At 45.5% G+C, this 24323-nt stretch overlaps 1 protein-coding gene across 1 annotated transcript in view; it reads left to right on the forward strand.

Moving 5' to 3' along the window:
• The first annotated feature begins 747 nt into the window (after positions 1-747).
• Positions 748-24323, forward strand: part of CUL1 (cullin 1) — a 108832-nt gene continuing 85256 nt past the window's right edge. Inside the window, exon 1 of the mRNA XM_061198860.1 lies at positions 748-912. The gene's annotated coding sequence lies outside the window, so the exon portion shown is untranslated. The remainder of the gene's footprint in view (positions 913-24323) is intronic.

Raw genomic sequence — 24323 nt, forward strand, 5'->3', positions numbered from 1 at the left:
AGGTGTCCTGGGGCTCGAGAATGGACGACACGTTTCTCTCTAGTCTGTACCTGCTTTTCAGGGCCACTCGCCCATCTCAGACTTTATCAGTCGGTCGGGATATGGCTTTTGGTTATTCTCCCAGCCGGGGAGGCAGATCCACCGGGTGCAGTTGTGATCCGTGTCGGTTCAGGGCGTGTGTGCGCGCAGGAGGGGGACAGGAGGGGGTGTGTAAGACCCCCTCCTCCGGGGTGTCTTGGGGCAGTTTCTCCCCAGGCTGCGGCCCCGACCTAAGAAGGTGACCCCTCCTCGTTCGGCCCGAAGTGGCGGGAAGCCGGGTCCTTAGAGGCGGCCTCTAGGAGAGGGAGGCTGTAAAACCTGGAGGAGGATCCGCTGCGCCCGGCCGGGGAGGGCGCCGGGGTTCGGGGCCAGGGGCCGCGGGCTTTCAGGTAGAGAACAGCCCCGCGAGCGGGTCCTCGGTGGCGCTGGGGGACCGGGGGCCGGGGCCGCGGCGGGCGGGAGGTTTCCGGGCCCCTCCCGCGCCGCGGGCTGGTGGGGAGATGGCGGCGACGGTTTCCCGGTTCCCCCGCCCCGGACGCCGATGGCGGTGCGTTCCGGCCCTCCCCCACCAGCTTCTCCCCCACGGGAGCCGTAGCCGGTGAGGCCGGGAGGGCGGGGAGGAAAGGCTAGAGGGCGGAGGTTGCGTGGTGCAGGCGGCGGCGGCGGCGGCGGCGGCGGGAGGAGGGCCGGCGGGCGGGCAGGCAGGGAGGAGGAGGAGGAGGCGGGAGCCGTGTCGCACGCAGCTCCAGGCGGGGCAGCCCCGGCGGCTGAGGGACGCGGCGAGACCTTGGCGGGACGGGGATTTAACCGGGGCCGGGCCCAGCGACCAGGTGGAGACGTCGCCGGAGCCATTTAGGCACCCGGGAAATGCGGGTGAGTGTCGACGGCGCCGGGGCCGAGGAGAGTCGGCAGCGCAGGCCCGGCCCGGAGCCGCGGTGTCGCAGTGACTGGGGCCGCGGCGGCCGAGCCCAAGCGCCGGGCGAGGCCTGAGCCGCCGAGCCGCGGCTGGGCGGAATGGCGGCTGGGCCGGGGGACTCGTGGGCGGAGGGCGCCGGGGGCGGGAGGGGAGCGCGCGGCCCGGCCCTGAGTCACCCCGGCCGGCTCGGGCCTGGCCGGGCCGCGGCCCCGGACGCGGGCACGGGGCGGTCAGGCCCGGACTACGCACTGGGAAAAAGCCCGATTCATGGCGCCCGCCCCTTTCCCAGCGCGACCGGGCTCGGGCCGCGGAGCCGGGCCGGCGGGCGGCCCCGGGCGGCCGGGCGTGCGAGCCTCGCCTCGCCTCTCCTCGGGCGGCGACCCCCGCGGAGCGCCCGGACCCGTGCCCTCTCTCCCTCGCCCCCTCGGGATCACTTCTCCCCCGAGCGTCGCTTGCCCCGGACTCGTGCTCTCAAGTAAAGTACTGGGTTCGCGCGCTGAACGAGCCGCGGAGCCGGGCTCTCTGCTTTCCGGTTCCCTGCCCGCGGCTCCCGGGTTCCTCGCCCGCATTGTTGCGACTGTGCGGGGCGCTATTATTGGGTAATAGTCGCCCCTTTGCCCCGTTCTCTTGGGGGAGCGGGCCAGGGAGGCGCGCAGGGATGCGAGTGCGGCGGCCGAACGGGACGGAGCCCCCCGGCGCCGGCCGAGCGCCCGCGAGTCGGGCCCGGCCTGCTCCGCCGCCTCGGCGCGTCCCCGGCCCTGCGCCCGGCGGGAGCGCGCGCTGACCCCGCAGGTAACCCGGGCGCCGGCCGCCGCCCGCGTGCAGGGGTCGCCCCGCGCACCCCTGCCTCCGCCCGGGTGTGCTGTAGGCCGAGTGCTGGTTCGGGGAGAAACGCTTGGTGAGCATTCCTTGAGACTAATCCCCCAAAGTTCGGGGTTTTCTCCCTTTAACGAGCTCTCTGCCAAAAATAGGATCCTCTTTTCCGATTGGATCCCTGTTGTTGCTCGTAGCTCGCAGTTGGGGTTAGTGGTGAGGGTGCAAATGGGGAATTGTAGTTAACTTAACTCAGGTATTTATTTGCTCTGTGTAATTGCCCTTCCCCGTAGGGGCATTAAAACAGTCCAAGTTAGGAGTGGAGTAGTCACGCAGTTTTGGAAATGCACTCGTCGGAGTCACAGAGGGGAACTAAATTCACTTTACTTTACGACCTCAGCTTCTAGGACCTCGGCATATCTTAACACGCTGCAAAAGCGTGTGCAGTTGTTGTAAGGTTAACACTTCATTTTGTGGCCACTCTGTCTACCCGATTTTCCGAAATCCTGGAGCGTTTGTGGGTTGTGTAGCAAAATAGGGAATGTTGTTTAAAAAGCAGCAATGTTTTGTCTTAAAAAAAAAAAAAATTGGATATGACGTTTTCTTGATCTAAAAGTGTTCTTGGATATTAGAAAAAAATTTACTTGAACGTTCTATTTGTTGCTTTCCATGGTAAGTCGAAATAGTTGCATCGCATTTCAGATTCCGAAGTATGCAAACAGGAGACTGGCTGGCTTTAACTCTATTATGACCATTTTTGGAGGTTTCGAGAGAGAATGCTCATTAAGCTGGAGAGGGGTGGCTGAAATACTGTCTAAAAATATTTAACTTTTTTTTGTCATTGGAGTCATCTTTTAAAAACTTATGTTACAAAAAACCCCACAAAAAGCAAAAAACACCTTTAGCTGTAGTAGTAGGGTTTCTCACCGATTTGTCGTATCCTCTGTGTCTTAGGGCCACCGGCTCAGGTCCTTGCTGGTACACCCCCTTTCCTACCGCCCACCGCCTCGGGGAACTAACAGCCCAGTGAATGCCTGGGCTGATTCTGCAGTTTGCTTAGATATTACAGCCCCGTCGACTCCTTTGCCTGTTGCTGAATATTACCTTCTAGAGATAATTAACTTAGTCTGGGTTGCCAGTGCAGCCTTACTTCCCATACTTTTCTAACTGGATTGCTTGAAGGCAGGAGATACTCCTGTATTTTTGCATCCCCAAAGTAAATAGCATAGAACTTTGTCATGGGTACCTCAGTTGTTTTTTGCGTGAATAAATCTGGAATAATTCTAACTTACACCGAGTGTTTTGACTACCTCTGATTTTGGCTACAGAAGCAGTCACTGCACTTCCATCACGTAAGAATGCAAGCAAGCTTAATTATAATAGTTACTGCAGCACCCCAGGAACTAACACAGTGCCCCGACAGAAAAAATGCGCAGGTTTTCTTCAGCTATGGCAATCCAGGAAAGTGCCAAGAAAACAAGTTGTGAAACTTTAATTTGCTTTTTTTTTGTTTCAAAACTAGTTTTAAGGTACAGATTTCTAAAATTTGTGTGTGTGTGTGTGTTTTTAAACAAGATTGAGGTCTTTCCCATCAGGTTAAATGTTGCAGCCTTACCTTTGAAGTGAAATCCTTTGGTGAGTTAAGGCTCTTCCCTGTTGGAGAGATGATGCAAAGGCAGTGGTGGTACTAGAGCCCGAGTGACCTTTCTCACAGGAGAGACCTTTCTTGGGTCCTTGAGGGCCTTTTATCAGAAGTTCACGCCCGGTTTGCCCACCAGGCGTAGTATGTAGTATTCCTTTCTTTCAGCAAGGAAAGGTCGAAGGTATGTGGTTTAGATTGAGGAGTAGTTACTTGCCATCCTTCAAGTTGAAAATTAGGGCCCAAAAAAACATAGTGTGTTTGTGTTTTATTCCTCGCTGTTTCGGCCCTGCATAGGTTCCGAGGCCATGGGCTTTCTACCTCAGCAATTGAGTCTGGAATAAGATGTCTTTTGGGGACCATTGGCTGAATTTTGACCTTGTCTTTCAGGTATGCCTGGAGAAAAGAATGTACCATTTTTAAGGACCAATTTGAAGTTTACCTTGTTTTTTTGTTTGTTTCTTTGGGGGGGAGGGATATCAGGTAGTTTCTCAACAAATTCTCTTCTTTCGTTTGCCTTTCAAAACTGAGAAGTGAACATGAAATGAGGAATAAATCAAATTTAAATAAAACCTTAGGTTTATTACTAAGGATTTAAGCTCTTTGTTTATAATGTGTCCATTTAATAATGCACACTATAAACAGAATTATTATCTTTGATGGCTTTTAAATTTTTTATTCACAGGGATATAGCTTCTGAAAGAGATGTGTGTGTGATTTATTCATGTATTTTTGCTGAGGTGTAGAAGATGTTGCTTGGGAGAGAAGACATGGGATCTGGTTTGAACTTAACTTTGCTGAGCTTCTATTTCCTCATTTATAAAGTGAGATGGTTTTTAATTGACTCTTAAGTTTTCTTCAGGCCCTCAACGTCTGGGTTCCATGCGAATGCCATAGCTTCTAACGTTAACAACATTTGAGGAACCATTCTATAAAGCGTAATCTTATTCGTGTTTGAGAAGCAGGGTTGTGAAGCCTAAGCTTGGCGGTCATTTCAATGTTTTCCCTTGAGACTCTGGGATCAAGTGAGCAGAGTCTCCTGGCAGCTTCCCCATCACTGCAGCGCCGGTTGCCAGAATTGGCCTTGCTGCCCTTTCCTCATGCTCTCCCTCGGTCTCGAGTATCGTGTCCCCTTCCCGTCACCCGACAGACTCCTGCTGCTTTGGAAAGGCTCCTCTCGGGTCCTGATGCTCCATCGGGGTGGGAGCCTTCCCTGGGGTCCCGTGAGGCCCCGCCCGGGTCACTGTCCTAGCAGTTAACCTTGGACTAGACTTGTGGTTCCTTTGGAATAGACAGACCTCCTGTAGGGCCGGGACCTTGTGACGGGCGGGTGTCCCTGTGCCAGTGCGCTGCCTGCTGCAACTCGTGTAACTCACACTTTGTTCACGATCATCGACCCACGTAAAATCTTGACCAGGCCCCGCAGAGTGTGGTGCTGTTGTTCAGTCCTCTGACGGCGTCGGGGAAGCAGCTGAGGCTTTGGGTGGTTAAGATCAGGCCTAGTGAGTGGTGAGGCCTGGGTTAAAACATGACAGGGAGACTCCAGGGCTCCAGCTTTTAACCGGATGCTCCCAAAGTGTCTAATTTATACGAAGGTGGAAGAGAAGAGAGCAACATTGAAATGCTTTCAAGATTGGTATCTTATCGTTGATAATTAGGACCGAATTCATTATGCAGAACTGGGTTGCCTACCAAGAATGAGCTTATTCTTCTTGGTCTTTTAGTAACTGGGTGACATTGAAGGGGAGTAATTGGGCGCTGATGGGACAGAAAGGAACAGTTCTGGAACTTTGGGACTATTGTTAAGTTGGTGTGATGTGACTCACTGGCCTTAAATTTATGAAACCGTTTAAGACTGTTCATGTCTAACAAGCTACGATTTTTAAAAAAGGCCTGTGTCAGAAAATACTTTGGAAAACAGATTGTATGAAATGTGTGCTTAAAATGTGTATGTACTAGTGAAAATATTTAAAGTAGTAAAGATGGTTGTAATTTTAGGATGATGAACTTGTGTGTTTTTAAGATGTCTCCCCCACCCAAGTTTTTATCTTTTTAATAAATTTATTTATTTATTTATTTTATTTTTGGCTGCGTTGGGTCTTCGTTGCGGTGCGCTGGCTTCTCATTGCAGTGGCTTCTCTTGTTGCGGAGCATGGGCTCTAGGCACGCGGGCGCAGTAGTTGTGGCTCGCGGGCTCTAGAGCACAGGCTCAGTAGTTGTGGCGCACGGGCTTAGTTGCTCCGTGGCATGTGGTATCTTCCCAGGCCAGGGCTCGAACCCGTGTCCCCTGTATTGGCAGGCAGATTCTTAACCACTGTGCCACCAGGGAAGCCCCCCACCGAAGATTTTAAGAACCAAAAGATAATACAAATGATCTCAGGATGGAGGAAACCTCTCAGCATAACACCAAAAGTAGGAACTGTAAAGGAAAAGGCTCTTTTCATTACTTTAGAATAATTAAACTTCTGCAGGTTAAAATGCCATAAACAGAATTAAAAAGCAAATGACAAACTGAAAGAAATACTGTAACTTACAAGTAAATTTATTTTGCTTACTATAAAAAGAGGACTTATAAAACTAAGGTAAAGACGACGCCCTCCCCTCCCCCGTGGGGAAAAAAATGAGCAAACTGGTAATTTTTAAAAGAAGGATCAAGAAACAAAAAAATTTCAGCTTTACTAGCAGTACTCTTAGAAAAGTAAATCAGTGAGATACTGTTTTTAAAAACTTGGGCATAGATTGAAAAATAAGCCACTTCTGGTGAGGGTATGGAGAAATGAGTCCATCCATCATTGCCTGAAAAAGAATGATTTTTCTGAGAGAAGTATGTAAAAAAAATATATATATATATATATATATATATATATGTATTTATACACTTTGAAATAGCTAATCTACTTTTAAGGATTTAGTCTAAGAAAATATAAAAAATGATTGATTAATATTCTATCATGGGTACACTATTATTTAATGCTTTCTTATTGAGCATTTGTTTTCAGGTTTTGCTATTAAGGATTATGATCTTAGCATTTTTAGATAAATCTTTGCATTTCTGTAATTCTGTATTCAGTGAGACAAAAACATGCTGTAAAGCAGTATATGTAATGTTTAAATTTTTCTTTTGATTTTTCGTGTGTATGTACATTTTTTTAAAGGATAATAAGCCAAAATGTTTTTAGTGATTATCTCTGAATAGTGGAATTATGGGTTATTTTTAGTTTATTCTTTTGGTTTTTATTTTTTCATCCAACTTTCTACAGCACGCATGTATTTATAATGCAGTGGGTTAGCTTATGAAGACAAAAGGCAATAGAAGCAGTGAGCCTGCTTCCGAGCAAGATGTTTCGGCTCACTCAGTTCAGTGCTGGAATCACTCTGGTGTTTGCTTTATTTGCAGGTCCCTTGCCAGGTGTGTTGACACGTAGGGTAAATATCTGACTCTCAACCCTCAGGTTCTCCTTGCAGCTCATCTTCCCATCCCCCCATCTTAATCCTTCAGCTGCTTCACTCAAGTTTCACACCCTCCATGAAAACTGTCAATCTCATGAACCTCGTTTATGTTTTGTTATTTTGTTGAATTACAGCAGTGGATTATGTATTAGTGAATTGTCTTCAGTGTGGAAGTTTCCTTTTCTTAGAGATGCTGTGAACTTCCTGTCCTTTTTTGCTAACTTTACAACTCCTAGCAATAGTAGATGGATGTTTAAACCTGTCATCATTATGCCTAAGAATGTAAATTTGCTAAAAATTAGAAAAAATAAATTCTTTTGACACACTTTGTGCTGTAGCCTGGAACATTGAAACGTTACTATTGATTTAAGAAACGTATTCTAAATGACACAGATAAGGGATACTTTTGGCCATCTGAGAAAACAGGTGCACAGAACATGTCCCCTATTAGCTAACATAGTTAAGTGTGCCTGGGCAGCTTCCAGAAGTCAGGACGTGGGAGAAAAGCCAGGGAGCTCAGAGCCCCCTTCCTGCAGTGGGGAGGGAGGCCTGCTCTGGTCAGACTGGAAGGAAAGGTTTGAAATCGTGGATGAGGCTGAGAAACCAGAGACTACGGACCTCAGTCCCAGCTGGAGGCCCAGGCATGAGGGCTGGAGGCCTTTTCCCTCCCCGAGCCCTGAGTTTGTCTTTGGGAACTAGGGGACTTCAGTTTGGGGGTGGGTGGAGAAGAAAAAAGTCCAAGAGTGATTTCTCCTGACTTCTCCAGTCTTACAGAATCATCTTGCCTGTGGTAATAACCACTATTCCTCAGCTCTTAGAATGTGCCAGAGACTGGGCTGAATCCACTTGGGCGGCTTTGGAGCTCTTCCCCCTCAGCTTTCTGCTTCTTGCAAATAAATGCCTCATTTTGGACAGAAGTCTTTCCTTCACTTCCCAGGGTGAAGGTAGCCTTGGACACTCGGCGCAGGAATGGTTCACTAGTCAGTCATCAGATAGAGACGCCTGAAACCAGAGGGTGATGAACGTCTACCCACAGGGGACCCAAAAGTCAGAAGGGAGGGCTTAGGGGTGCTGAAGACGCCTGGCCTGATGACCAGTTTTGCCGCCGTTACTCCTCAGTGGTACCTTTGCAAGCGTCCTGTGTGTCGGTGTCTTTGTCCTGTGCAGGATGTTGTGTTTTTGAATGTCTGCAGTTTAACTGGGGCATTTATGGTGAAGCCTGTCACGCCTGTCATCACTTGACATTATGAAGCTTTGTTGAGTCACTATTATTTTTATAATAAAGGAGCTCAGCTTTACCACTCCCTGCATTTTCAGTAATTGTTTATTTGCTTAGAGCAGTATTTGCCCACTTATGTTCTGTGACACGTAAGATATTGGAGTGGAAGGGAAGATCTGTGAGTAAATATATTTAGGAAATGCTGGTTGCATATTGAGGGGCTTTTAATATGTTAATGTGCATTGAGGGTCTTATAGGGAGACATCTATTTTACAGAGACTGTGTATCTTACAGGGTATGTGTGTGTATGTACTTGTGTATGTATGTAAGGTGTACCCTTAGTTTAATAATAGCCTTTGGGGGAAGAAAACCCTACTACCATGTTAAAGAGTGTGTTTTGTTTTGTAGAGCACATACTGATTTTAGAATCAGAGATGTGAAAAATGGCATGCCATGCCGTAGAGGCGTGGTCTGGCGTAAACGGCTGTGTTCGCTTCTTCCCTCTTGAGTGGAGCGTTGATGAGCATCTGGAAATACCAGTGTTCTCGGGAGCAGTGTGGGAAGTGCCGCGGAGATCGGGATCCTCATGGGTGTGGAGTTAGACGTGTAGCTGTCTAGAAATGGTTCCTGCTTCAGTTTATTCCTGGTCTAAATATAAACCCTAAATGCTATCACAGGAAGTCTCTAAGAAATTTTTTTAAGCACGTGGACCAGCATTAATCCGTCCTCACTACTGAGGACCCAACAGCAGGATCAAAGCACACATGGTTCACATTTTCTTGGAGGTGTCATATGTTGAAAGCACTTTTTAAACCTGGAAAATGCTGGTTGGTAACATTAACTACAAAGATGTTTCAAAATTTTTAAAGTCTAAACTGCCAGAGTTTTCAAAGCACTTCAGTCCATTGAGACTCAGACTTGGCTTCTCTTCGTTCAGGTTCTGTTAGATTCTTTCCTGTTATTTTAAATGGGTTCCCCTGCATGTCTCGGGCTCAGTGATTTCCAGTGTGTGAACACCGTTCGCATGATATGTTTGGAAAGTGTAACCAGGTCTATTTTCTAGAGCGTTTTGGCCCCTTTAAGGAGGGGATGTAACATGCAGTGTTTTCCAAGCTTCTGGACCAGGTTCACATCCTTTTTTCTTGAGTCATCTCTTGGCCTTAGCTTCTGTGGAGAATACTTTGCTCTTCTGGTTATGTCTTCTTCTCTAAATGGACGCGCAGGAAGTACCTCTGGGACCTGATTCTCCGTTCTAGTCCACTTTGCTGTGGGGTTTTTCAGTTCTGTTTTGGCCGGAGCGGTTCTAACAGTTCTCACTGGCAGCTGATTGCCTCCCAGCTGAGCCCCAGTGGCCTCTCTGCCTGCCCGCAGGGCTTCCCCGTGGCCCACCTGCCCTCCCCACCGTCACAACCTCCCCAGACTGATCTCATTTGCTCCCCAAGCCACGTCCAGCTTCTCTGTTTCGAGCCTTCTCTCTGAGACTGTGATGTTCCATATTAGTGACTACTGAGTGTTATTAGGTCTTCCTTCAAAATGCCCTGTCTTCATCCCTCCCTTGTTTGGTTCTGTCACCAGCTCCTGTTGCCTGTGTTCAGGATTTGTCATGGCTCCCTGACTGCAGAGTCTGCCCCCAGCGGGTGTTGGCGTCACCACGACAGGCAGGAGTGGGCTCCGCTCTCCGTCCTCGCCAGCCCTTCAGTACACGTCCCATCTCATCCCCTTAAGCTCAGAAAATACTGCAAGTCGGGCCGAGTGCTCGGTGCTGATCCGCGGCACTTCTCACCTGAAAGCGGCTGGTGTGGGTGCCGGTTCTTTGGCGTGTCCTCCTTCTTCCAACCTTCTACCCATAAAAATGAGATTTCAGTAAAGCAGACCAGTTTGGGGAAGTTCTGTTAATTTTGAGATTTAACCTATAATAAATTATAAATGAGAAATTTTCTTTTGATAGGCTGATTTATGGAAACAGTCTATGACTAAAGAAGTCACAGGTTCTAACCAGCAAACCATATGTTACACCGTTTCATTCTGAAAGTATGGATGTGGTGTAAGATGAATATCCACTGTTGCTTTTTATGGTAGATTTATAGGTGAGTGAGTGTGTGTCTAACTAGGACGGTGGATTCCCTTAATAGTTGTAAAAAATGATTTTAAAACACATTCAGATGACTCCCTTGGCAGCAGTTTTACATTAAAAAGAGGGGTTTTCCCCCCAAAATGCAGAGGCAGATTTGTGTGTTTTGTTGGCAGTCTAGTGTAGACTAAGTGAGTATAAGTGCATACTCGGGGTGTGTGATCTGAAAAAAATTAGTCCTAAAATGTGCTTCTTTCTATAGTTCGTTGCATTTATACAGTACTTTGCAGAAGTTGATTTATTTGCAAAGTTTTGATGTCTAAATTTTATTGTAAAAATCGGATCATGTTTGTGAAGCTCAAGTCTTCTAAAGTGCCCATTTTTTATATAAATGAGTTCTTGTTAAACTGTGGAGGAAATCTGCATTTTGTGATTTTGATGTTCTTTTAAAAAATACTAACTATATTTTCAACTGGGAGCATGATTGGATGGTTTTCAAAATAAGCTATTTGAAGCGTAAGCTTGAAAACCTTGCTTGAGAAAATATACACAAGTTAATGAAGTAAATTATGTGAAATCAAGAATTTTGACAGACGTTTCTCTGAGGCTTCTCCCACCAAACTTGAGCTTGACTGTAAAGATGATGGTAGTGCCCCAGTCGCAAGTAGTGTATTGATAGAAATCTACCAATCTCAATATGTAGGATGTTCTTTATTCTTATTTAAAATATGAGGTTTGATTATTGTAGAAGTGAAATGAGCTGCTTTTGTCTCTTCTGCCCCTAAACAGTAACCTAAAAAGCCACTACTTTTATAGTGACCATAAAAACAAGTTGTGCAGATTATGAAGGAAATTCACTACAAGTTTTTGCAACTAAAAAGAAACATCATGACTAGGACCAGTTCAACTGAAAAAAAAACACAAGTGAAAAATGCTAGACGCTTCCGTCAGTTTCAGAGTCATTTTCTTAGGTGAGGCTGTTACAGGTGTTACCAGACTTTTCCCCGTGTGATAGGTGTGGCCAGATTGTTCTCAGTCGGAGTTGGGAGCAAGACTTTTTAACCACCCCCATCCCCCGCCCCCCGCAAAGGTAAACACCTCCCTTATCGGAGGTTATCAGATGGTACGTTTTCATGAACTCGGAAGACACACTCAGATAATTGAGAGACTGAATTTAATCTGTTTATCCTTGACAGGTGCTAAAGCCCAGGTTTAAACACACACTTTTGTGTATTATGTACCTCCTCATACCCTTTCCCGGATATTTATAAGTCTCTTGACTACTTGCTGTTGTCGTAGCTAGTAAGGACACTTTCAACAGGATGCTTTTTATCAAGTCCGCACTGCACGTGTGCACGGGGTGGGGCTGGGTGCAGACCCCCAGCAGCGGTAGGTGCCTCTGGCTCTTCATGACCCCGCGTGGCCAGAAGCACCATCCAGGCGCCTAAAAGAGGGTGCCGCCAGATTGCTCTCGTACCTTCAGTAAGGTGAATGAATTGGTAAACTGTATTCAAAACGTGAAAGCTCCAAATCAAATGGAGTGTAGAGGTGGGACTGTTTATTCTTTTTGAACCAATTTGTAGCGAGTGAAGTGGGAAGTGTCTTGAAAATTCACTTAGCTAGAGGGAGCTGCTGGTCAGAATTTGTTTTTAATTTTATTTGGTTTTGGCTGCGTTGGGTCTTCGTTGCTGCGCGCGGGCTTTCTCTAGTTGCGGCGAGCGGCGGCTGCTCTGTGTTGCGGAGCACGGGCTGTACTCGTGCGGGCTTCAGTAGTGGTGGCTCGCGGGCTCTAGAGCGCAGGCTCAGTAGTTGTGGCGCACGGGCTTCATTGCTCCGCGGCATGTGGGATCTTCCCGGACCAGGGCTCGAACCCGTGTCCCCTGCATTGGCAGGCAGATTCTTATCCACTGTGCCACCAGGGAAGTCCCCTGGTCAGAATTTTTGAACGTAAGATAATTTATTTGTATTAGTGGGAAAAAAAGTAATGAAAAGCCTTGAAAACCCAGATTAGATGAATGATCTTGTTTGCTTAGTGATGTGGTAACTTTCAAAATCTGCTGACTTAGCAGATATTATTTCAGGGCCTAGCACTCACCAACTACAGGGCAAACCGTGGCCACACAGGAGGGAAATGTGCACATTAGTTGAACAGAATTGTGGGAACTGTGAGTTGAAACATTTCATTGAAACGAAAGTGACAGCGTGTGTGGTAGAACAGTGCATCCTTTACTGAAGCAGCATCCTCACCAGGAGTGGGAGAGACCTGCATCTGCATGTGACATGTCATTCTGTCTCCCCAGCTGAAGGTCCATGTCCAGATTTCCACCCTCGGTGGCCTGAAGATGTTTCCTGTACCACCAGCATCCTGGTCATCTCAGGAGTGAAAACGACTTGCTGTCTGTATCTGCCTGTCTGTTGTTAGGCTGGGTCCTGATGATGCTGTGGCACCGAGACAGGAGAGAGATGCTGGGATGCTGGTGTGCACGGAGAGCTCCGCCGTAGCAGGCTTCCAACCTCAGTGAATTCGATAAAACAGCAGCTCACCCACTAACTAGGGTGAGGAACGGTTTTCAAGCTGGTATTTTAGAGCATTCTATTACGTGTATTTGGTGGTGGAATGAAAGATCCAGATGAACTTTAAGAACAAATGAAATTTCAAAGAAAATCTGAACTTTTACAACTGCTTCTGTCTGGATCCCCAGGTCCGTCAGAATACAAGGTTCCCTGTCTTCTGATGATGGGTCCACTTTGGTGGGAATTTGGGAAGTACCCCTGGTGTTATGTTATCCAAGGGTATTGTGCAATTTTCAGGCAACATTACTTTACTTCATTTTGACTTACACGCTAGCTTTGACATTTCCCCCTGAGAATTTTTTTGTTGTTTTATTTAAGTACCGTGTTAGGAATTTCGAGGACATCTGATAACCTTTGTTGAAGTGTTAATATGAATAGTAGCAAATACTTACTGTGTGTTTGGTACCCTTCTAAACAGTTTATTTACATAACTCATCTATACCTGCCCACAACCCCACAACCTTATAAGATAGGTACTGTTATTGTCCCCATTATATATATGTCTCTCTGTGTTATAATTGCAGATAATTATAGGCACAGAAGTTAAGGAATCTGCCCAAGCTCACACAGGCTGTGAGTTGTGGAACCAGAACTTGGGCATCCCCTCAAACATCCACATGCAATTATAGATTAACTATTTGAAATAGTCATGTCACTGTGTAATGTCACTCTGTGCTTCTTGAATTGTTTCTACAGTAAGAATTGCATTTTGTAGGTTAACTCTGTACATACACAGACATAACTGAATTAAAGATGCACTGAGCGGTACTTATGTTCTATGAGCCCTTCTCTTTTTCACTCTTTTGAAAAGTTCCAGTTACCATTTACTAAGCTGATTTCATGGCCCACACGTTAATGGATTGCAGTCCTCAATTTGAAAAATATGCATGGTGTAGATAGTGATCAAATGTAATACTGATTTTCCTTGTTTTAAAGTGAACGAAAATGCTTGGAAATGAAATACGTGCAAACACCAAGCTAGATCATTGAATAAATGTCCCTATAAAAGCATTGTGCTGAAACTGAGAGCTGAAATTCGGTCCTTAACAGTTAAAGCTAGTTTATATGGACGAACCAGTCAGTCTGCAAAGCACCTGTCAAATATTAAGTGGTTATGGTCACCTTCAAGCTTCCTAAAGCAATTTATACCAGTGATGCTCGTGTCATCCCACTGGAAGTCACACAGTAATTAAAATAGGAAGAATCTATATTCTAACAGAACTAAGATTTATAACTTGAACAATACTTAAGGCTTTGAGTGCTTGTATGTGGATTTTTAGGATTTAAAAAGACTTATTAATTTGTTGTTCAAGTACCAAGAATAAAAATTGTATCCTAATTACTAAGATGCTCATAGGAGAAAATTCCATACTTAATGGCATCCAAGATTTCTCATGATTATAAAATTGTATGTGTGTTTGCGGGAATGCTGAATTAGCATATTTCTATGTTTATATAATATTATATAATTAGATATTTCTATGTTTATATAATTAGAAGGACAAAGATTGATCTCAAGGAGAAAGCAGCTATGTTCCCTCATTTAGTATAACTTTGAGGGCCTACTAATTTCAAAGCTCTGCTAGTTTTTAGGAAGTGGGAGAACTCATAAAACAAACCGTGAAGATTTAAATACATTTGCTCACATCCTACCCCAGGATGGTGGGTCCTTGCTTCTTCACTTTCCAAGCCATCAGTTTTACAGTTTTTATCGCCTGTTTGAATAATTTCTCTTAAATTTTATACATAACGTAAATGGTGTGCCTCCCCTCTCCCCATTTTTCTCAGTACTGTTACTGTGCTGGGAGAAAATGAAATTACATGTAATTAACATGTTCTAGCATGCTTCTTTGTAGTTCTGTATGCTGATGGGCTGGATGGGTTTGGGTTTTTTTTTTTTTTTAATCAATCTATTTACTTATTTATTTATTTTTGGCAGTGCGCGGGCTTTCTCTAGTTGCAGCGAGCGGGGGTTACTCTTCGTTGCGGTGCGCGGGCTTCTCATTTCGGTGGCTTCTCTTGTAGAGCACAGGCTTCAGGCACACAGACGTCGGGCTGCGTGGCAGCCGGAAGTTGTGGCACACGGGCTCAGTAGTTGTGGCGCACGGGCTTAGTTGCTCTGCGGCATGGGGGATCTTCCCGGACCAGGGCTCGAACCCGTGTCCCCTGCATTGGCAGGCAGGCGGATTCTTAACCACTGCGCCACCAGGGAAGTCCTGGGTTTGGGTTTTTTTTAAGTATGATCAGTGATTCAGACGTGTCCCCAAAATATTTGGAATCATCATTTCCCCAGTCTTTCTGGAGCCCTGCAGTGTGCCGGGAGCACTGTGTTTGGTGCTGAGGATTTAGCTGTGAATTAGGCCCCTGCCTTCCAGCCACAGAACAGAGCCCATGAATCAGAACTATTACTTCTATTAAAGTCTGAAGGTCTGGGGCCAGATATTCTGTTTACAAAGAAGAACCAGTTATTGATATACTTTCCATTTTTACAGTAACAGGTATAAATGTAAAATCCACTTACTGACATATCCATTATTCAGATAGCAATTATCAAAGTAGCCTGATTTTCAATTAAGAAAAATAAGCAAACATAGTATTTAATATTCAGTACTAGCTTTTTGTTTACTCATGTTTTCTAGATTATGAAATGCAAGTTATTTCATGAGCAAAATATAAAGATCAAAAGTGAGCCTCTACTTTCATTTTTTTGTTTTGATTTTTTGGTTTAAGACTTTTTTTTTTTTTTTTTTTAAGCAGTTGTAGGTCCACAGCAAAATGAAGAGGAAGGTATAGAGATTTCCTGTATACTCCCTGCCCCAGCACATACACAGACTTCCCCCGTTATCAGTATCCCCCACCAGAGTAGTACATTTGTTACAATCAAACCTCCATTAACACATCATAATCACCAAAGTCCATAGTTGACATGAGGGTTCACTCTTGGTGGTGTACATTTTGTGGGTTTGGACAAGTGTATAATAACGTGTATCCATCACTGCAGTACCGCACAGAGTAGTACACTGCCCTAAAAGTCCTCTGGGCTCTGCGTATTTATTTCCCCATTCCCAACCCCGCCAAGCTCCTGGCAGCTGCTTAAAACTTCTTACTGTCTCCTTAGTTTTGCCTTTTCCAGAATGGCATATAGTTGGAATCACACAGTATTATAGCCTTCTCAGAATGGCTTCTTTCACTTAATAATAGGCCTTTAAGTTTCCTCCATGTCTTTTCATGGCTTGATGGCTCATTTCTTTTTAGTACTAAATAGTATTCCGTGGTCTGGACGGACCACAGTTTATTTATCCATTCACCCCGAGGGACATCTTGGTTGCTTCCAGGTTTTGACAATTAGGAAAAGAGGTGCTCTAAAGATCTGTGTGCAGGTTTTTGTGTGGACATTAGTTTTCAACTCCTTTAGGTAAATACGAAGCAGCACAATTAATTGCTGAATTGCTTGGCAAGAGTGTGTTTATTTCTGTAGGAAACCACCAATCTGTCTTCCAAAGTGGCTGCACCATGTTGCCTTCCCACCAGCAATGATTGAGAGTTCCTGTTGCCCCACCTTCTCACCAGCATTTGGTGTTGTCAGTGTTCTGGATTTTGGCCATTCTAATAGGTGTGTAGTAGTGTCTCATTATTTTAATTTGCGTTTTCCTGATGGTGATATAATGTGGAGCATCTTCTCATATGCTTATTTGCCATCTGAATATCTTCGGTGAAGGCTTTGGCCCATTTTTTAATCAAGTGGTTTTCTTACTGAGTCCTAAGAATTTTTGTATTATTTTGGTTAACAGTTGTTTATCAGATGTTTCTTCTGCGAATATTTTCTCCCAGTCTGTGCCTTGTTTTCTCATTCTCTTGACAGTGTCTTTCCCAGAGCAGAAGTTTTTAATTTTAGTGAAGTGCATCCTATCAATGATTTCTTTCATGGATCCTGCCTTTGGTGTTGTATCTAAAAAGTCACACCTTACCCAAGGTCATCTAGGTTTTCTCCTATGTTGTCTTTTAGGAGTTTTATAGTTTTGCTCTACTTTTCTTTTTAAGGAAGGTTTTGCAAATATTGCATGAATAATGTTCAACATACCAAAAGTGTCCTTGCATTTAATGGGTTAATCATTTTCTGACTAAGATCAGGTGAGTTAGGTGGTTTCATCTCCTACTACACTATTGTTTTTTGAGAAGGAAGGGAGAAAAAGAGCTATTGGTTGGGGAATTCCTACTAGGTACCAGCCATAGAACTAGGCCTTTTTACATACGATGTCTCATTTAAAACTATAACAGCTCTGGGAAGCTGTTTGGGTCTTTAATTTCAAATGAGTTAACATAATTAGAGCTGGCACTGAAGGAACCAAGTGTGCCCTTCTAAGTGAATCTGACAAGCAGTGCTCCCTGGTTTTGGGTTGTCTGGATTTGTCTGTTCTCTGTAGTAATCGGTGTAGTATTTTCTCAGTCCCATGTGGGCGTGATCGGAGTTGGGGGTCATCTTGAGATCACCAAGGGGACCCCTGTAAGAGGGCAGTGGGAAGTATGAACTTCAGATCAGATTTTGAATTCAAGGCTTCATACGTTCAACTGTGAGACATAGCACAGAAGTTTTATTTGAGACAGCTGTTGTAATTATTGGTTGTATGTTATTATTTTTTTTTAATTTATTTATTTATTTTTGGCTGCGTTGGGTCTTCATTGCTGCACGCGGGCTTTCTCTAGTTGCGGCGAGTGGGGGCTACTCTTCCTTGCGGTGGGCGGGCTTCTCACTGCGGTGGCTTCTCTTATTGCAGAACATGGGCTCTAGGCGCGGGGGCTTCAGTAGTTGTGGCTCGTGGGCTCTAGAGCGCAGGCTCAGTAGTTGTGGCGCCCAGACTTAGTTGCTCCACGGCATGTGGGATCTTCCCAGACCAGGGCTCGAACCCTTATCCCCTGCACTGGCAGGCGGATTCTTAACCACTGCACCACCAGGAAAGCCGGTTGTATATTATTTTTGAATAAGATATGTGATTTGTCTTAGAAGTTGAAACATGATAGTTGTCATGTTGTATTCAAATAAAACCTTATAACAGTTATGCTTGTATACTGACCTTAGGATTTAAAAGGAACACTCATGTCTCTCACTTGCATTGTGTAACGGCGGATGGGGTCATAAGTCATCGCGTTGTCATCGCCCGAGCTAGTCCTGGGTCCTCCTGTGACACCAGGTGTCAGGAGAGGCAGGTTTCCAGGGGCCCCATCAGCAGCAGAGCCGGCACCTTCTCCCGGCTGTTGGGGGCCGTCTCCATGTGGCTGCAGCCGGCTCCCACTCTGGAGCTGCGTTCTCAGAGGTACCTTCTCCTGGCACCTGCTGCAGTCAGCGACTTTCATCCTAGACCTTCTCCCTGATTGATTGCAGCCTTTGACCCTGTCGAGGACTAGAGGTTTCGTCCAGCTCTCCTCCCCGAGCTTCTGTCCTCTGGCCTCTGGTTCTCACACTTGTGTCCCCCCCAGCTCGCAGCACTCCTCTCTCCTGGGGGGCAGGGGGAGGGGGGCTCCGCCATGTCCTTTAAATACAGGTTTTAGTTCTCATCGCTGTTAAGTTCTTCCCTTATGCTGTGAAGATTTCATCCACGTTAATGCAGACAGTTTTACCTTTTTGCAGATTACCAGATTTTTTTCTACAGGTGTGATTTCCTTTGGGCTACAGTTCTGTATTTTCAAACTGCCTGATTGAGCATTTTCATTTTGGTGTTATTTTTTTTTTAATTGCTTCACATTCATCATATCTAAAATTAAGTTTCTCATCTTCCCTTTAGATTCAGGCTTCCTCACATAACATCAGTTTCTTTTAATAATATGATCTTTTTCTTTTGGGTTGTTTCTCTTTAACCCTTTTACCCCTGGGGTTTTTCCAGCATGAGAATTTTTTTAAATGAGTGTTCAATTTAGTGACATGAGGAATTCTATAATAACAGGTTTATGAACGTCTAGATGATCATCACTTAACCTAGAACTTCCATGAGACTTTGTGCTTGTGAATTCCTATTTATTTACAATTATATTGTTGCCAGTTATTACCTAAAGCAGAGAGCACAATTGGTTGAGACCCTATAGGCCAACTATGGCTCACAGAGATGTTTTTATAACTTTTACAGTGTAACTTTTTGCTTTTTTCAGTCATGAAAGATGTCCAACAAAGAACAGCAAACTTCACCCCTGAGAATTACACGTTAACGTATTTAAAATATTTCCTATTTTTTAAAATTTATTTACTTATTTTTGGCTGCATTGGGTCTTCGTTGCTGTGTGCGGGCTTTCTCTAGTTGCAGTGAGCGGGGGCTACTCTTTGTTGTGGTGTGCGGGCTTCTCATTGAGGTGGCTTCTCTTGTTGCGGAGCACGGGCTCTAGGCACGCGGGCTTTAGTAATTGTGGCTCGCGGGCTGTAGAGCACAGGCTCAGTAGTTGTGGCGCACGGGCTTAGTTGCTCCGCGGCATGTGGGATCTTCCCGGACCAGGGCTCGAACCCGTGTCCCCAGCATTGGCAGGCGGATTCTTAACCACTGCGCCACCAGGGGAGTCCCATATTTCTTATTTGAGGTATGAAAATTTTTATGCCAAGCTACTGTAATTCCACAGTATTGATGAGCAGAAATGATACTGGCAATAACTGTCATGGAGTAATGAAAATAACCTGTGATTTCCTGGTGACAAAGTCAGAGGTCCTGCTAAAACTGTTGTGGACTGCTGCCTACATTCATAATTGGAGGAGTGGTCGGGTTTCAGTCAGAGGTGAGTGGGAAATAAGATGTACTTTTTTCCCCACCTGCGTTCACAGCCCCCTGAGTTCTATCCACAGACCCCCACTGAATCTCACCTGCACCCCTCTCCTCCACCCATGGGTGACCATTTGTATTAGTGTTTGGTTTATCTTCCACTTGTTTCTCGTCGAAAAGAAAAATAGAGATCTGTCCCTGTGTGTTAGTATTTACTCCTCTCCCCTCACACACACAGGGAACCTTGCTTTTTTCAGCTGCTGTGTCCACTAGGAAGTCACTGTACTGTCAGTGCGTAGGGGTTGCCCTCCTTCCTTTTTGTAACTGCACGATGCTCCGTGATGTGGGTGTGCCCTAATTTAGTGCTCCGTCCCCTCTTGGTGGATTTTAGGGTGATTTTCAGTCTTCTGAGTGACTAAACTTGAGGAGTTTACAACTTCTTGTTTTTGGCCAGTTTATCTTGGGGATAGATTCCTAGAAGTGAGATTGCTGGGTGGAAGGGTCAGTGCACCTGCGGTGTTACTAGATGTGGCCAGTCACCGTCTGTCTCAGTGAACATCCCCACCAGCAATAGTTAAGTCATTTTGACTTTGTAATGCAGCGTCTGTCAGATTCTGGAATCCAGAGGTAAATTTTCGGAGCTTCGAAAGTCCAAGTTGGAGAGACGCCCTCTTCATCCTTATGGCGTTCCTCACCAGTGCCGCCCATTCTGGTCCACGTTCCCATCATCCCTGCTTGGTTTCGTTTTAAGCATCTGGCCTTTTCTTTTTCCATTGCTGTGCCTCTAAGTTAGTTAGTGTCACTGACCTTAGGTCCCCTTTCACCCCAGCTCCAGCTCCAGAGAGCTGTCAGATGAATGTTTCTAAAATCACGGCAGTCGTGTCACTTCCCTGCCCTGGAACCTTGCAGGCCTCTGTTGCCCACTCAGAATAAAGGCCTCCTCCAAGGGCGGAAAGCCGAGGCGGGGTGGGGATGGTGGTGGGATGAATTGGGCGATTGGAATTTACATGTATACACTGATGTGTATAAAACTGATGACTAATAAGAACCTGCTGTATAAAAAAATAAAATTAAAAAATTAAAAAAAAAAAAAAAGAATAAAGGCCTCGCGGGAGTTCTGTGACGGTCCAGTGGTTAGGACTCTGCACTCTCACTGCCAAGGGCCCGGGTTCGATCCCTGGTCGGGGAACTAAGATCCCTCAAGCTGCGCAGCCAAAAAAAAGAAGAAGAAGGGCTTCACGTCCTCTTACTGAAAACCTACCCTCCTGCCCCTGAAGCTTCTAGCCTGAATCCCACGCTCAGCCTCCTGTGTTTCGTTTTCTCTGCCTCCTGCTCGTCCCTTGCCAAACACCTTCCCTGGTCGTCTGCTGCCCTTCAGATCCTTCCTGAGAAGCGTCCAGAGCACACGCTTGTAGAGCCTTCTTGTCATTGTAGCCTGGAATGACTTCTTCCAGACCCTCTGAACTCTATTGCAGTTCTGTCTTTATCTTTACTGTGGCAGTAAAACGCCTCTGCCATGTGGCAGCTCCTCTGGTGCTTCCAGCTGTCTTTTAAATGATTTGTGTTGCAGGAGAATAAGAGCCCCTCTGTTGGTAACATATTAAATAGCAGTTCTTAAATAAAGCTTTCTTTCCAGGAGAACACCCAATAATACTGTTTTTCATGCTAAGGCTCCTACATACGCAGAACCTGGTCGTTTTGTAAAGATACATTCCTTTCTGTGAATGACCTGAATTTGACCCAGAACGATTTATAGCTAGCACGCTTTAAAGCTGTCTTTTTTTTCCTTAACAGTTTTATTGAGGTATAATTCACATACCATAAAATTCACTTGTATAATTCAGTGATTTTTAGTAAAGTTAGAGTTATGCAGCCATCACCACAATCCAGTTTTAAAACATTTTCATCACCCAAAATATCCCATGTGGCTGTCTGCACTCTCCATCCCCGCCACCCCAGGCAAGCACGAGTCTGCTTCCTGCCTCTGTAGTTTGCCTGTTCTGTACATTTCATGTAGTAAATGGGATCATATAACATGTGGCCTTTTTCTTCTGGCTTTCACTTACCGTAATGTATTTGAGGTTCGTCCATGCTGTGATGTGTATCAGTACTTCACTTTTTATTGCCTGAGAGTATTCTTTTATATGACTAGGCTATTTTGCTTATGCATTCACCTGTTAGTGGACATTTGGGTTTTCCACTTTCTGGCTTTTATAAATAATGTGCTGTGAACATTCTTGTACAGGTCTTTGGATGGACATATGTTGTCTTGTTTTTTTGGGTAGATACCTTGTGGCGGAATTGATGGGTCACATGGTAAATTTATGTTAACCAAACCCGGTGTTTAAATGGCCCAAATGTTTAATCACTAGCTTTGAGTAAAGACATAAACAAGGCAATTCGAGCACTTACGATACATTCAGGTCTTGGGAACTTGGCTGTGAATTGGTTGCTTGAGAAAAAGCAGAACGCGCTTCCAGTCTGGGTGAGTGTTTTTGCTTCTCTTTCTCGCCGTGGATTTAAAGGTTTTGAATGACTCAGTGGAGACAAAAACTCAGCTGATGTCTCTAGAAAGCCATCTATTAAGATGTTAATTGGAATTTTCTTATGCTTTTGTCAACTGTAATTGTTTGAACTTAATTGTAATTGTTCCCTTAGTTCTATATAGAAATGGAATAATATATTTAAATTTTATAAGTAAGTGTAAATTTTGCAAGCCTTGTGTTGCAATAATGAAATCAGGTAGGCTTATCCGAGGTAGTAAATGCCCTTCCTGGTGATGTACAAGTAGACCCCTAATTATTGAATGCACGCATTCCTGGTCTGCATTTACAAGATATTAGCCCCTGTTCTTTAAGACTCCTTTGATTTAAAAAGTGAAAAATTTTAATAATTAATATTCAAATACTAATAAATGAATATTCAAATGAAGTATGTGAGTATGAATAAATGTCCAGTTCCTGAGTTGGCCAGCTCTTCCTTGACCTGTGGGTTTGCTGTCCTTTGGGCTCGTCCTTACACACTTGCGTCATGAAGCTTTCAGTTGCCTTTTTGCGTGGTTCCTGTGGTTCGTGTTGTAATTTCCAATTGGAGAGTAAGTCTTCATAGCACGCTTTTTAAGGAGGTGGAGTAAGAAATCTCCACCTTCCTGTGGAAACAACATGGAGGGGCGGGTGACAGAAAGAACATGGCTTTGGAATCCAGATACTTGGGTGTGAATACTTGCCTCTTATTAGCAGTAATTTGCCCATGGCTTTGGGCAAATTACTGAACATCTTCAAGCCTGAGTATCCTCGTTTGTAAGAAATTGATAGTACCAGGCAGAGAATATGGTTATTGTAAGGATTCAGTGAGAAAAAGTATCACAACTGCTATTGCCACAGGGTCTAGCACTGAGACCTACAGAAAATATTGGGTCCTTTCTTTACACGGCGAGTAAACTGACATGCAGCAAGCAGTCCCACTTGATAGACACTGTCCGGGGTGGTCATCGGTGTGGTAAAGTGTAGATGGTGGTCGTGGAGTTACTCATTTAACAGAATGAAAGGCTGCTTGTGTTTTAGAAATTAACCCGGGCCCCATTGTGGAGGGTGAATTGGACAGTGTGAGAGCAGTGAAGAGACTTTTGTTAGTGACCCCAGTGAGAGCCAATGATACCTCTTGGACTCTAGGAGTTGTGTGGATATCAAGAGATGTGGATGATTAAAGAGAAGAGGAAGGGGCTTCCCTGGTGGCGCAGTGGTTAAGAATCCGCAGGGGACACGGGTTCGAGCCCTGGTCCAGGAAGATCCCACATGCTGCGGAACAACTAAGCCCGTGTGCCACAACTACTGAGCCTGCGCTCTAGAGCCCACGAGCCCCAACTACTGAAGCCCGCGCGCCTAGAGCCCGTGCTCCGCAACAAGAGAAGCCCACGCACGACAACCAAGAGCAGCCCCGCTCGCTGCAACTAGAGAAAGCCTGCGTGCAGCAACGAAGACCCAACACCGGCCCCAGAAATAAATAAATAAATTTTAAAAAGAAGAAGAGGGAGTTGACGGAACTGACTTTACATCAGGGGTAAGAACAGAGAGGAATCAAAGCTGACCTCTTACCAAGATGGGAAATACAGAAGGAGGGTTAGTTAGAGGCTAAGCATGACCCTTAATTTAAAGTGTCGGTGGAGGGGCTGGGTGGGGTGGTATGTGAATGGAGATGTGTCTGCAGTTAGGAGGTGGTGCTTTCATCACCTCCAGGATTTTGAATTGGGCAACTGAGGCTTCTGTTAACTAAGGTGGAGGAAAGGCGGAGAGGGAGGTGTTCCGTTTTATTCATGTGAGCTTGTGGCCTCTGGAAGGTCCGGGAAAGGAGAGTAGGAGGGAGAGCTGGATTCAGGAGCAGCTTGGAGTGGCAGGTGCACAGAGGGTGGTGCCACCGGAATTATCAAAGTGAGAGTGTAGCAGTCTAGTAAAATCCTGACCAGAACTGTCTGCAAAGTTGACAGCCCGAAGCTTTCGTGTTACCTGATCCCAGGTGTGCACGTCAAACCCAGGTTGGCTGGATCTGCCTCTCAGGTGTTACATTCATTTAAAACTCTAATGGAATTTAAGACTTTCTAATAGAATTTAAGAATTTCTCAGGTTGGGAGCTTTCCAGTCTCAGTTCTAAGTGGCACTGAGATTTCTTTGTGTGTATCAACTAGATCGTGATTAAACATCACAGTATTTCCAGGGGTGCCAGTGGGAAGCTCCTGCTGTAGGGAACCCACCCCCGGCCCTGTGGAATAGGAAGTGTCCAGTGCGGGCTTTTGCTCCCTGGCTCTGTGCTGTGCTCCAGTCCCATCCCCACCCACGTCCGTGTCCTGAAGTTCACGTCCCCCCCGCCCC

This window comes from Eubalaena glacialis, chromosome 8, assembly GCF_028564815.1.
Source record: "Eubalaena glacialis isolate mEubGla1 chromosome 8, mEubGla1.1.hap2.+ XY, whole genome shotgun sequence".
Taxonomy (NCBI): Eukaryota; Metazoa; Chordata; class Mammalia; order Artiodactyla; family Balaenidae; genus Eubalaena; species Eubalaena glacialis.